This window comes from Cyanistes caeruleus, chromosome 6 (assembly GCF_971803275.1).
Source record: "Cyanistes caeruleus chromosome 6, bCyaCae1.hap1.1, whole genome shotgun sequence".
Lineage (NCBI taxonomy): Eukaryota > Metazoa > Chordata > Aves > Passeriformes > Paridae > Cyanistes > Cyanistes caeruleus.
Window position 1 is genome coordinate 40,690,894 of NC_141706.1, and position 12,728 is coordinate 40,703,621.

Here is a 12,728-nt window from a genome sequence, read left to right on the forward strand (position 1 = left end):
CTTCTCTTCTCTCTTCTCTTCTCTCTCTTTCTCTCTTCTCTTCTCTCTTCTCTTCTCTCTTCTCTTCTCTCTTCTCTCTCTCTCTTCTCTTCTCTCTCTTCTCTTCTCTCTTCTCTTCTTCTTCTCTTCTCTCTTCTCCTTCTCTCTTCTCTTCTCTCTTCTCTTCTCTCTTCTCTTCTCTCTTCTCTTCTCTCTTCTCTTCTCTCTTCTCTTCTCTCTTCTTCTCTCTTCTCTTCTCTCTTCTCTTCTCTCTTCTCTTCTCTCTTCTCTTCTCTCTTCTCTTCTCTCTTCTCTTCTCTCTTCTCTTCTCTCTTCTCTTCTCTCTTCTCTTCTCTCTTCTCTTCTCTCTTCCTTCCCTTCCCTTCCCTTCCCTTCCCTTCCCTTCCCTTCCCTTCCCTTCCCTTCCCTTCCCTTCCCTTCCCTTCCCTTCCCTTCCCTTCCCTTCCCTTCCCCTTCCCTTCCCTTCCTTCCCTTCCCTTCCCTTCCCTTCCCTTCCCTTCCCTTCCCTTCCCTTCCCTTCCCTTCCCTTCCCTTCCCTTCCCTTCCCTTCCCTTCCCTTCCCTTCCCTTCCCTTCCCTTCCCTTCCCTTCCCTTCCCTTCCCTTCCCTTCCCTTCCCTTCCCTTCCCTTCCCTTCCCTTCCCTTCCCTTCCCTTCCCTTCCCTTCCCTCAAATCCAAGAAGTCAGACACTCTATAGAAAAAAAAAGAGTTAATAGGCAGACGACTTCTACAAAGGAATTCTTGTGGACATATTTTGTTTCTCTTTTTATTTCTCTTTATTTATAAATTTGTATTTTTCTTCATACATTCTGCTATTACTTTACATTGCCTTTTTAACAAGGTATTTCAATTCTTCAGTTACACTAATTCTTTTTATATTTAATAATGTGAAAATAGAGGTGGGAGTTAGATTTAAGACACAAACAATTAATGAGGATGACAAAAGATTATATTTAGGTTTTTTTTTTAACTAGATAAGACACATACTGGATTTTTCTATCAAAATGACATTATTTTCCTTCTCAAATGAAAGAACATTTGTGAGTGGAAGATGTCATTTTATTGAAATTAAATAAAGCATTCTGCTTTTGTAAACTTTTTTAAATTAACAAATTTGTATGAAAAAAATTGCATGCAAATGAATAAAAAAGTGCCTATAAAACATTTTGATCTCATAAATTATATAAAAAAAACTTACATAAAATTTATTGACACTTAGAAATTTTTAGGACCAGGATTTTCTAATGATAGTAATTTCTTTAGAGTAACTGCTCACAGGTAATTGTTTAATTTGATCACTTGTATTTTGCTAGGGTTTGTAAATCTTAAGGTACACTGAAGTAACTATGGTAATCTGAAAAAATGCAGCAAGAAAAACAACCTTCTTCAACTACCAAGAAAATAATAGTTCTATACATATATAGCATTACTGATTTCTGATATATCTAGCTGCAAGTTATTTTCATGATACATCAATAAATTTAGGTTCTTTTGAAATACATTATCATGTGCAGTTATGAATTCTAAATTTTATTACTATTTTATAATTCCAGAATACATTCTGCTGACTGATTTCGTTGGCTGATCATTGTTTTCCCCAAGCATTTAAAAAATCTGTTTATGAAAAACAAAATTCTAGTCAATTGTTCTTATTTGGGGGAAAAAAAGCCCAAACTACCAAAATAAATCAGTTTTGAAGAATGATATTTTTCTTGAGAGTAATATCAGCTTATTCAGGATTTTAAACTTCTACTATGGAGTTCAATTGAAGAGAAGATGCATAACAACTGAAAATTTATTCTCCTTTCTTAGAGTGGAATGAGATCTTGGGAGTTACTGCTGGAAAAGAGACATTGCTACAGACTGCTGTGTGCAGAGCAAGGAATTGCACTGCAATCTCTTCTGTCATGTTTCAGTGTCGTACATAAATAAAGCATGTATGTTTACCTGTGTTCATAGCAGGTGAAGGGAGATGCACTGGTGAGGCTGCCTCTGGAGCACTGCTCCTGTTTCCTCTGGGTGGAGAAAAGGACGAGAGAAACAAGGGAAATCTTGGAGATGACAAGTGCTGCTGCTAAAAAAGGCTGTTTTAGAAAAAGATCCTCTTCCACTCTTAGCAACGAGTCTGTCTTTCCAGAATTCTACCACAAAGTCTACTTTTTACCATTTCTAATACTTCATTGGTCTCTGAGACCTTTTTCCCTTTATAACTTTATTCCTTCTTGCTAAGTTCCTGTGATATTCCATTAGAGAATTAAAGAGCAATTAAAATTTAGCCTCATTTTTCTCGTACACTATACATGCTACACCTTTGCAAGTTACACAAAAAACAGAGTGCAAAAGACCAAGCTGAATCTTTTAAGCAAAGGAATTTAGTAATGAGTAACAGTGACCCAAGATGAATAGCTTCACTGGAAAAAGTTAGCTTTCTGAATATTAAACATACAAGATGTAACCTGTATTGTTTGGCCCCTTGTACCTGAAGGCTGCCTGCTCAAGATGGTATTAGACTCATCCTTGTTAGTTTTAACCTAATACAATCAGCTTATAATAATGCTATAGCTAATTGAATGAAAAAGTATTTTCAAGAATATTTTTTGCCCTTTAATTTTTTTGACTTGGTCATAAAGCCAAAACAGATTTCAGAACAGATGCCAAGTCTGTGAGACTGGAAGAGTATATCAAACCTTAAAAATTGAAGTCTACTCTGTGGTATTTTTAGTGTAAAAACAGGTAAAACACAGAATGCCTCCCAGTTATATCTGCCATTTAAAAAATGATCCAGTAAAGACTGAGAGAGCTCCTAAGTGTATTCACCTCTGAACATAAAGACCTGAGAATGATTAAAGAATCTAAGTCTGTACCTCATCCCTTTATTTCTGACAGTGAATGATTTTCCTCTAAATATCTCCTTTGTGTTGGTGAAGGAGCCTTATGGATGCCAAGGTTATGCTAGTATAGCATAATCTTGAAGAATTCTTTTTTTGGGGATAGTAAATAAATACTCTCTTGTTTCCACAAATTTGATATTACTAAAAAAATTAAAAAAATAAAAAAAATAATGGTTTTAGGATGAAAAACCAGCAGCATTAATGATTCCTAATTGTAGTCATGAATTTACATTTTTTGCCTTTTACATTGATGAATGTAATAAAAGCTCAGTATATTGAATCATCTTCATGACTTTAAATAATTTTTGTATTCATGGTTTCTATTTTGTTCTAGCATTTTTCTAAATTCATTCATGTGTTATGCAACTTTTTCTCTTGGAGATGTTACTGTTTAAAATGTCCACTCTAAGGCTTTTAACTTCAAAACTTTAAATTATTCACTCTCATATCTTTTCATACATCATCTTTTGAATATATCTTACTATTGCACCAATACTCCTATTTCTGAATTTAATCCTTGTAGTTAAACACAGGAATAAATGCAAGTATCTAAAACAACAGGAAATATTTATTTAAATGAAAGAAATTACTGTCATTAAGAACTACAATTACTGAGCTAAACAGAGTATTAAAATATACAATGTATTATATAGATCCAAATACTTTAAAAGACCCTTTAAAAGTCTACAGTATATATTTCATTTAATGACTTATAGGCATCTTCTTCTTCATATGTTTTTTCTAATTTCCTTTGTATTTCTTTTTTTAGTGTTATGAAGAAAATTTCTAATCAAAATTTGGAAATATACTTCAGAGTTCTGGGCTTTCTACTTTTGTGGAGCTGTTTTTCAAGTTATATCTGCCTTGGTTTTTATATAAAATCTTGAAGAGGTAAGAAAATCTTCTAAAATATATATTATTGTAAATATGACTCATCTAGCAATCAGAATAGAGCGTGAAGACTGATGTGAGAATAGGACTGCATGAAAGATGCGGTACATACTTGTATTTTCATTTTTATTTTCATTTCATTTCAACAACTACTTTAAGAGGGTTTTGAAAAACACTAATGACATTAAGTTGTACTAGGTGGGCCTTTTACACCAGCACATTGGAAAAAAAAAAAGATGATTTCTGCTGATCACCCCAGAAAATACTTGTGCTATTTATAAGGGTTATGAGAAAAATTGGATTCTTCTGTAGTATATTACCCCCACCCCAAACTTTAAATAAAGGTGATGATAACTAAACCTTTCCTGAATCTCCTACATCCTAGAATTCCATGCTAACAACCTACCTTCTCTCCTTTGTCTAACATCTGTGACTTTCCTATTACTAACTACATCTGATTCTGTTACTGGGCTTTGGTAGTTATAAGGCACAGGAACACTCTATTTAAGACAAAACCCTAGTGTTGAATTCAATGTCACGGCAGAGTTTTACAGCAGTGAGGAACTGCCTTGATAAATGGCCCTGACATTAGAGTTTTCATGACTCTGCCTTCAATGTCATTGCATCACAGTGCAGAGTGCTAAAGTAAGACCACTGCTACCTCCCAACAACATATTAAGTTGAAGCTCACTCTATCTCTAGATCCCATAGGCACAATAAATGGAGAAAATAACACATTTACAAACTGATAAAATCCAGCAAAGCTAATAAAATCAGACACTTTATAGCTTGGCTAATAGTGTCCTTTGAAGGGCATCAAATACCACATCATGTACTACTCTGAGGGAAATCAATTTAGGTACAGCAATACTGCTCTGAACTATTCATTTAAATACACAGGAGATACTAAAGCTAATCAACTCATAATGATAGAAATTTTACAATTAATGCCTTGCTTTTGTTAATGTGGTTTTATGTTGGTTTGATGGGAGCCATAATCATATCAAATTTCTCTAATTTCAATAAGTTCTTCCAAAATTTTAGAAATATTTCAGCTACTACATTCTTTTTCATCATGTTGTGTGTGTCTATTAGAAAGGCATCATCATGTGTCACCTTAGCAAAAATTACTTTTTTGTCATTGCCAGACAGCTGTAACTATAACTACATTATTCATTTGTTCTGCCTCAAAAAATAAGGCAAATCCTTTTTATTTTTTGATAGCACATTCTATACAGGTATTAACAATATATGGATTGCATTAATTCTCATGTTGCAGTTTAAATTAATACTTCAGTTTCCTTTTTCTTTTACACACAGCTGGATTTCACTGTGTTATCTTAAGTACCAAACATCAGATCTAGTCTGTGTTGAGGTTTATCTACCTTTGACCTCTGACCACTTACCTCATTTTGGTAATGTCTAGTTTGCCAGTTCAAAACCAAACTGGTGCTGCAGAATGCCTTGAAAGACAGTAACAGGAGTTTGTGCTCTGATTCTATTAGATTTGACAAACTAATCAAGGTTAAGCCTGGATAGTAATAATGGAGGAAATTTCCAAGGATGAGCTAGACTAAGGCAGGTAATACTCATCCATTTTTGTCATTAGCTCAAAGATTATGAGGAGAATGTAAGTACACTTCAGATCAGAAACAGCTTTTTTTGTTATTATTTTTTTGAGTCCCACAGTGGTAAAAATTGAGACTTGAAGACTTGTTTGCTTCCCTTGTTAAAAATTCCACAGTTTAAAAAATATTTAAACTAGATAGTATGTGTTCTTGATCCAGGAACTTTCAATAGAAAGGCACAGCAGTAGTTCTGTAGAACATAGTGAATAATTTTTAGAAGGAAACCACAAAATTGTTTTTGTGAGCAATGTAGCTGAAAATCATAAAGGGTAGGTGGCAACTTATGTGGAGAGCAATTGTCTTTTCTAGTATCCTGAACTCATATGTTGTCACCATATTCAAGCAATGCCTACAGATCTATCAGCTGCAGTTCAATCTCATTTAATGAGAAATTGTGGTCACCATTATGAACTCATGAAAAATTGCTAACAATTTCCATCACATACACAATAAAATATGTTATAGTAAGATTGAACAAATAACTTCATAGTTTTTTATGTTAGGCTGCATGTATTAATTTAGTATTAATATTTTCAGGTAAAATATACTCCTAACTCCCAATTACCTGTCATGCAATTTCCATTTGTTCTTATTCAGCAATTGAATTTCATCTTTGAAACAGCTGCATATCTCAGCTTTGTGAAATAAGCTTTATTTTTTTTATTTTTTAATTTGATACTTTTAAAGGAAACTAATACACACATATACATACATACATGCATACATACATATATATATAAATACATGCATATATATATGTATGTGTGTATATATATATATATAAATACATGCATATATATATGTATGTGTGTATATATATATATATATATATATATATATATAAAAAAGCTGATAGAAGCAAAGGTCTTTGAAGGACATGGAACAATAGACTATGAATGGTAGAAAGTTGTTCATGAGATTTCCTGCAGTGTCAAGGAAGTATTGGATATTGAATAGAATGGACCAAATGACTCAGCATTAATTGATAGGTTGATTAAAAACTATGTCATATAAAACCTTACTGGTAAGAGATCTTCCATGAATCAGAACAGCCCTGGTACAATGTTTTGTTGGGGAATTTATTTTTAATATTAAAAAAAAAAAAAAAAAAAAGAAAAGGAAAAAATATGACAAACTGTTTCTTAATTGTGAGGTCTTTTCAACTTCTTTCACCTTTTAAACTCATATGAATTCTTGCTATATATCAGGCATTGGCACGTCTGCCATAAATAAGTAGTTGGATTTGTCACATGAATTAAATGGTTCTGGCATGTTTTTATGAGATCACAGCATGTCTTGTTTTACCAGAAAGATTACTGCATGCTCTATGGTTATGTACTTTCCAGGCCAATGTATTTCTCATAGAGCTGATCAAAGACTGACTGACATGCCTTGGAAGACAAGAATAAGCATGTCAGGAAGTGTTATTATCCTATCTAAGCATATGTCTGTTACAGCCTCAGTCATCCAAATTAAATGTTCATGTATGCTTTATTAATGTCTGATACTGATATAATGTAATCAGTCATTCATATGTATCAGTCATTCATATAAATCCATTATTCATATATAATAATACTCACAGTGGTTTTTATATCCTCTAATTAAGGACAGAAAATATGGTTTGTGCAAAATAGAAGCTAAGAATTTCCATTCTCTGCTGAGGAAATCCACTGTTTAAAAACCTTGTGATTTTGACTCTAAGTGATGGCTATGTTATCTCAGGTACAATGGAGAGACAGGACAGTTAGATCAAATTTCAATTTTCCAAGAAAGGAAAACTCTTGAAATTTAACCTGTTGCTGTTTGTAAACAGTTACAGGGTACCCTGTATTTAGGCATATATATTTAGGCAAAGTCACAACCTATGTGAACATACATTACCTTCCTGTGTTCTTTCTGCAATAGCCATGGCCTTCTTTTGTTCCACACCTTTATTTAAACTCCCTTTTGTTCTGTGCGCATCAGTTACCTTCCTGACATGAACTAAAACAAGAAATTTCTTATTTTAATATATGTTAGGTAGATAGACAAATAATAAATACATTATATCTGCCTAAATATCCATAGATGCAATCAATAACAAAGTCTAAATTATAGCTTAATAATTGCCTCTAAACTGTGTTTAGATATTCTTTCACCATCAAAAAAAAAAAAAAAAAAAGAATGTATTAATAAAAAAAAATGATTACTGAAGTTCTTACACTGTCAGAACTCCTACAATATGACAACTAATTAAATACTAAATATCTAGGACACTTCAGAAGTACACAGCAGTGTTTCTTACAGTTCAGATGAAATAATTCCATTTTCCATTAATGGAATTTAATTTTTTTTCATCATCTCTTTTGAACAGACTGTTCAATATTTTGCCTCCTAGAGTGTTTTGCGCACTGTTTGGGGACAACCAATGAAGATATACACAAACTTCTAAAACAAAACTTAATCTTCCAGAAAAGTGAAGAGAGATTAATTTCCTGAAAACTTCTGTAAATTCTTCTTTTCTGTGGGGTTCTTTCTTTTTCAGGTTGTGTGTTTGCTAAATAACAATAACTAGGACCGTACCTTTTGTGCACCACTTCTGAGTTGTTATGGACAAAGGTTATCTCTGTCTCCTGCTACAGCTATTTAACAGGTGTCTTAGTGAGTCCCAAGTCTTTTAAAGTATTCTAATATTATAACCGCGGTGTCACTTCTAATTTACCCTGATTGTTTCTTTTGATCTTTCTTCTACAAAATCAATAATAGTTAAGGGTTTAAAGTCATGCTTATTCTGGTCTGTGCTCCGTATGTTTTATTGTGTCAATGTAAGGTTACTCTTTGATAGCTGCTTTTAGTTTCACCTGTCTATCTGTTCTCATCTGACTCGTGTTTCAACACACCTTTGTTGGTCATTTTTTTCACTGGTTTTTTGTGCCAGTTTGACACTGAACTTAGGCCTGCTCATTCCTAGTGAGCTGCAATCCTCTCTTCTGCTCCTGTCTAAGCATTTCCATACACCTTCTCTTTTTCTAGGCAGCAGAAGGTAATATCTCATGAGGAACTTGTGCGTCAGTAGATACAGATTTGCTGAGCAGGATAAGAAAGCTTCATTTAAACTTGACTGCAAATTCTTAGGAATTTAAATTCAACTTGCATATTAACAGCAGAATGTTTTGATGTCAAGTATGGGGACATCAAGGAGTGTTTAGTTATCCTTATCCCCACTCGTGAAATGCGGGTATCACACTGACAGCCTTCTTCCCATCACGTAGCAGGATGTTATGAGAACAGGCTTCCCTCTCTCTGCTTGTGCTGTCATCTGTGTTTCTCCTGCTTCTATTCCATCCCATTAGTTATGGTGAAACATTGACAGGGCAGTGGTCTCTTATCTTATCCAATATAGCCAGTTTCCAAAAAAGTAAGGAAATTTAGCGACTTCTTCAATCAAGAAGAAGACATTCCTGAAGCTCATCTTTAATTAGTCAACAAAATACTAATTTCTGTTTCGACTGTCTGAGATTTTAATTTCTGAGATGACAAATCAGACAAATCAGATCAGAAGGATCACGTAAGGCAAAGTAATATTTCAGTGAATAGGGTAAAGGAAAAATGGAAATCAAGATTCTTATGCTATTTTCTCTACTTAGGGAGTATTCAGAGTATGCTACTGGTTTATCTGGCAGTGACCTTTGACATACAAAGACCAAAGTATTGGAAGAGATTAAATTCTTCTCCTGCAGTTAATTTCTAATTTTTACCAGCACTGTCTTTGAGAACAGACCTATGTATGTTTTTCTTGGTTTTTACACTGTGATCATGAATATTTCCCTTGAGATAACTGTTTTATTCTGCTTGCACTCTTTTAAATTGCTTAGATTTCTATTAGGTTTCATACTATCATGCTTCCAATTTATAACTCACATATCTGACTTATTTTTGTTCCTGTTTCCTTCTCAGCTCTTAATAGGAACAGGTCTTGAAGTACATCTAAATGACATTTAAGTACATATCAAAATCTCTATAACAGTCAAATAAATCTTTTAAAAAAACTGGTCTCTGTCACAGAGATGTGAGTTCCTTATATACTCTTCTAGTTTAGCCAGAAATATTTTTTTGTTACTATTTCTCCACCTTTCTTTCTTCACCTTCCTACACCAAATTTGGACCAGATCAACAAGTAGTTCTTAAAAATACTCAGTTATTGCTAGATAGTTTCCAGTCACCTAACCTCTGGCTGCTGCTCAAAGGTTATGGGATTATATTTGAACAAATGTTTTGATGTTACCAGTGGGGATCTAAAGAGCTCTGTTTTTCAAATATTGCCCATATCCGTTCCAGCTTTCCTCTGAAAAATGACAGTGAGATACCACTTGCAATTCTCTCTGTTGGATGTAATCTGCATTATAACTAATGTATCTTTATTAGAGTGACAACTCTCATCAGATATTTTGTGTGCTAGAATTTAGCTCCAAGGGAAGCAGTGAAGAGGCTTGGAGCATGTCCCAGTACTGTGAGGAACACATATACTTTACTACTTATTCTGCTGGCAACAGCTTATGTGAAGTCATTTATGCATTCACTTTATAGCACTAATCTAAATGAAACTGCACCTAGTTAAGTTCTTAATAAATGTATTTAAAATTATTTTGGGCTCTCATGGACTGCTACCTTGTTCATAAAACTTGTTTAATCTGTTTGTCAAATGTTTCATATCTAGGATCAGTAGTTAAAAAATATTTTACAGCAAGGATTTGGGGCCCTGCTTTCAAAGACCTTTGGATGTTCATGCAGTTCCAAAGTTACAAAGTACCCTTGGCTTTTGAGCTAAGGTTTTTGAGTTTTGTGAGGCATGAGTGGTGTATTGGCCTCATCTTTTTTTTTTTCCTCAGACCCAAGGAAAAATTCCAGAAACAGCTGTATAAAAAGTGATGTAATCTTGATGTCAACCATCTTGCACATAAACAGAATGGAGGTAGTCTGGACAAACCTACATTCCCACTGACTGCATTATGTTTGGTCATTTAAGACTTTTTGGTGAATAGGATGGAAATTAAACTTGAGCTTTAGATCCCTAGAAGGCAGACATTCTTAACCAACAGGAAATAAATTGTTAATTCATTGCTTTAAATTCTAGACTGTATTTCTGATCACGTGTAAAACAAAATAAACCGTGTGTAATTTTCATTTTATGTGAATGAAAAAATCGGGTATAGCTGCTGTCTTGTCCTTTAATATTATGTGAAGTTCGGCAGCAGGACATGTTCTTGCAAAGTGTAAAAGAAAGAAGCATTAAAGACTAGGTGCCCTGAGGTTGACTTGCATCCTGAATGTTCGTACTGCTAAACAGTGGATGAAGTTTATGTTCCATCAGTGTGTGAATGTGCTCTTTGGAAGTGTTTTTTCTTCATGCCTGAACAACCAGCAATAAAGAGAAGAGTCACAGCATGTGAAGCAGATCTCATCCAGATGCACTCTGATGTCCTTTCTCTGCACTGGGTCAGATAAGGGACTGGGGACTGGATTGTTACCAGTGATTATCAACTTCAGTTTTGTGTTCAGTGAAAATGAATGTTTCAATTCTCCCCTCTCTTATTATAAAGACTTTCTCCTCTTTTTTCTTTTTTTTTTTTTTTAAATAAGAAGAACCTAGTAGGCAGACACTAGAGGCAGCACTTCAGTGCCAAGCAACACCACAAGACATGACATAAACCACAAAGTGACTGAGCACGAACTTTGCTTAGTGAAAATTCACAGATTATTTGAATACTAGATGCTAGCTGCCTTGCCTAGCATGACACTTTTAACACTATCAAGTTATGATTTCAATGTTTAAATTATAAGTTCAAATGTATGATAAAGGGGTACTAAAGGCTTAACTTCTTAGATCAATATGTGTTTCCAGCAAAATTCAAAAGGAGCAGGTTTTCATTAATCAGAACTAAAATTAGTTGATTTCCCATGCTACCACTTCACGATAGGTCTATGGGCACGAGCCATTGCTGGAAGCAGGCAGTCAGAGAAGATGCTTATCCAAATAGCTTACCTTGATCATGGATATTCAAAGTAAATATCTAAACTTTTCTTTTGTGGGTTTTTTTGGGAGGTTTTTTTGGTTGCTTTTTTTTGGTTTTTTGTTTTGTTGATATTTTCTGTTGTAGTTGTTTTTGCTCTGGTTTTGGATTTTTTGTTGGTTTTTTGTTTAGTTGGGTTTTTTCTTGTTTTTGTTGTGTTTTTTTTTTTGGTTTGGTGTTTTATTTTGTTCTACATTCACAGAATACAGATTACTTGACCTCTTCCTGCCTTTCCCCAAAACTGAATAAATAATTACCCTTTTCAAAAGCAACACAGTGTGGTCTGCATCAAACCGTAAGAGCTGATTATGCCATTGGAGTATTCTGTTGTTGGGTATTCTGAAGAAATGATCTTCTTTGCTGATATGTGATAATGAAGTAATTTTGAACCCATTGCCATGCTTTTCCTATGTACAAAGTTTTGGACAGAATTTCCTTCACGATATCTCCCTGCCCTTAACTCTAAGCACAAACTTGAGGGAAGAGTCCTGCAGGGAATGTCAGTTGCTTAAATTAACATTTTTGTCCACTTTCTCAAAATATCTTTCCTGGAATGGAATTTGGTAGAGGTTCTTGATTTTGAAGGATTTGCCTTTAATGATTCCTGATAAGTAAATATACCAACCTCTTTTTTTTTCTCTTTTAACAATAATAAACCCTTTGGCTGTATTCAGGACAAATTTTATGTAGAGGTTTGTCAGTTAGTCCAGAAACTTCAAAATTCACCCCATTTCTCCTAGCTGACTGCTGCTTTTTGAAGTAATCTTTTCTCAGGAGGGAAAAATTGTCAATTCAGGCAACCATCTAGAGAATTATTAACTACAAATAATAAGAAACTTGAAATTCTTGAAGGTAGGAAGGAGATCTTGGTCCTTAGATTGTTCACTGAACATTCTATTTATTATTAGATTATTAGATTGGACTACAGTCAAATATTCATACAACAAATTTATTACTTCTTTTAAATGGTACAATATAAACACTGTATAAACCTGATTTCTCTTGCTTAAAATATAATAGCAGGGCAATATATGTAGGAGAAAATAGGAAAGAATAGGGACATAAAAATGTCATTGTACAAACTGTGATGCCTAGCACTTGCATAATTATGTTATTTTCAATCAGTTTTGATCTTCAGTTAAAATCATTTAGTAAACCTAGTTACTCCTTGTAAAATTCTGACATTTGAAGGTGTCATGATCTAGTAGCTGATCCTAAGAAAACTGGTTCAAAGAAAGTTTAGCCCCTGAATAATTAAAATTAGTT